The following is a 2,500-nucleotide window of genomic DNA, read 5'->3' as shown; positions in this document are numbered from 1 at the left end:
GTCCGCCTTAGCGTGCTCCTCCGGGGGCGCGCGGGTGCGCGGATTCTCTTCGGCCGCCATTCAACGATCAACTCAGAACTGGCACGGACTGGGGGAATCCGACTGTCTAATTAAAACAAAGCATTGCGATGGCCCTAGCGGGTGTTGACGCAATGTGATTTCTGCCCAGTGCTCTGAATGTCAACGTGAAGAAATTCAAGCAAGCGCGGGTAAACGGCGGGAGTAACTATGACTCTCTTAAGGTGGCCAAGTGGCGGCGGTGTGGCTGCATCCGGACTTGGCTTTTCGAAGTGCGGTCTTGATGTAGTCGTGCTGCTGCTGCGAGGTGCCTTCCTTGGGTTATAGTTACAGGGAGAGTGATGCGCAATACATGGGCCTAGCCCTCTTAGCCTCTCCTCTCCTGCGGTCTTCTCCCCTTCTCGTGGGCCCGCTGATTTTTGCAGAGTGGAAGACCGCACCAGGGGCTTGGGGGGGTTACCAGCCCTCCCTCGCATTATCCCTTTATAGTTGGGGGCAGCCGACAAGAAACAAGAGATGGTGGCCCTTCCGCTGAAGGTGCCACCCCAGCTACCCCAGCACCTATCCGGCCAACCGGCCGTAACGAAAATGCGATAGTTTGTGTAGCTCCCTTTGCTTGCAGTGAGTGCCACCGCACTTTTACCACGAAGAACGGTCTCGGGGTCCATCGCCGCCGCCAACACCCTGCGGCCGCCAACGCTGAGATCGTGACGGAGAGGCATCGCGCGAGGTGGACGGAGGAAGAAGTCCTGTCGCTCGCCAAGGCAGAGGCCGAACTGTTCCTGGAGAGGGACGCCCGGTTCTTCTTTGTAAATCAAGAACTTACCAGGATGTTCCCCGACCGAACGCTTGAGGCAATCAAGTGCCGACGGCGGCAAGCTGCCCACAAGCAGCTTGTCCGCCAATTCATGGAGGCACTTGAGATCGGTCGGGGTGAAGAGCCGGCGTCCCGCCGTGGAGCAGCGAGCTCGCTGCCTGACGCGGGCGAGGCCGCTGCGCCGCCCGTCGACGCAGCCGAGGACTTCGCGGCCGACACCACCGGGCCGCCGCCGGAGGGGCCGACTGACGCCGCCATCTGGGAGCATCTGGCGGGGCTACCTGCTTCCGCCCAGCGTTTCTCTGCCCTGGATCGAGTCATTGGTCTGGGGCGGGGCACGCCGCCCGATGTCATCCTGGGCATGCTCCCGGATGCCCTTGCGTCGGTCGGGTCCAGGGGGGAGAGGTCGATCACCAGGACACAGCGGCCGCGCCAACCATCCAAGCGGCCGCCTGCCGCCCCGCCGCTGCAGAAGCGCAAGCGGCGCCGCTGGGAATACGCGCGGACACAGGACGCCTTCCGTAGGTCGCGTGCGCGTTGCGTGCGCGGCTTGCTGGACGGCACCCTGCTGCAGCCGCCACCCGACATCCCCGGTCTGCTGGACTTCTGGGCGGACCTCTTCACGAAGAAGCCGATCTCCACCGCCGGCTTCATCCGTGACCGCCTTCTCCCGCACTCGGAGCCTGTCGCTCCTGAGTGCCTATGGGGGCCGGTCACACGTGAGGAGGTCGCTGCTGCCTTGCCGCCCAGGGGATCGGCAGCCGGGCCGGACGGCCTGACTCCAGCGGAGCTGCGGCGCCTGCCGCATGAAGTCCTGGTGAAACTCTTGAACCTCTTCCTCCTGGCCCGCGCCCTCCCCGAGCGTCTGCTTCGCGCCCGGACGTCACTTCTCCCCAAAACGGCTGCACCAACATCCCCCGCTGACTTTCGCCCCATTACGGTCTGCTCGGTGTTGGCGCGGACCTTTCACAAGGTTCTCGCGTCACGCCTGATGCGTGCATGTGCTGTGGACGAACGTCAGCGGGCATTCATCCCCCGGGATGGGATGTTGGAAAACACCTTCATCTTGGACACTGCTCTCACCGACGCAGTCCGCTCCTGTCGCTCTGTTTTTGTGGCATCGATCGACGTCTCTAAAGCGTTTGATTCGGTAGACCATGCCGCCCTCCGCCCCGTGCTGAGGGCTCATGGCCTGCCGGATTGCTTTATTGAGTACGTCGAAAGGTGTTACGAGGGTAGCACGACGGTGATAGCGGGCGGCGCCGACGTGGGCGTGCCCCTGCAGCCGGCTAGGGGTGTGCGTCAGGGTGACCCCCTCTCCCCCCTCCTTTTCAATTTTGCGGTGGACTATGTTTTGAGTCAACTTCCCTCCCACATCGGAGCTCGGATCCTTGGTCGCAGAGTTAACGCTGCGGCCTTCGCAGATGACGTCCTGCTTTTTGCATCGACCGCGAGGGGATTGCAGTCCCTCATCGACGCAGCCGTCGCAGCCCTCGCCCATCTGGGGCTGCAGATCAACGCCCGGAAGTGTTTCACCCTCGCCTTAGTCGCGTCTGGGCGCGACAAGAAGGTGAAGGTCGACGCCGACGTTACCTTCAAAGCGGGCAACGCCACCGTGCCCGCCCTACGTGTGGGTGAAACCTTCCGGTACCTGGGACTGCAATT

The 2,500-nt window shown here is 62.9% G+C and overlaps 1 pseudogene; it reads left to right on the top strand.

The window, feature by feature from the left end:
* Nucleotides 1–2,500, top strand: part of LOC124593089 — a 7,964-nt pseudogene that overhangs the window by 2,642 nt on the left and 2,822 nt on the right.

The sequence above is a fragment of the Schistocerca americana genome, unplaced genomic scaffold (genome assembly GCF_021461395.2).
Source record: "Schistocerca americana isolate TAMUIC-IGC-003095 unplaced genomic scaffold, iqSchAmer2.1 HiC_scaffold_97, whole genome shotgun sequence".
Lineage (NCBI taxonomy): Eukaryota > Metazoa > Arthropoda > Insecta > Orthoptera > Acrididae > Schistocerca > Schistocerca americana.
The sequence above is the reverse complement of the archived record's forward strand: the minus strand, read 5'-3'. Positions and strand labels throughout refer to the sequence as shown.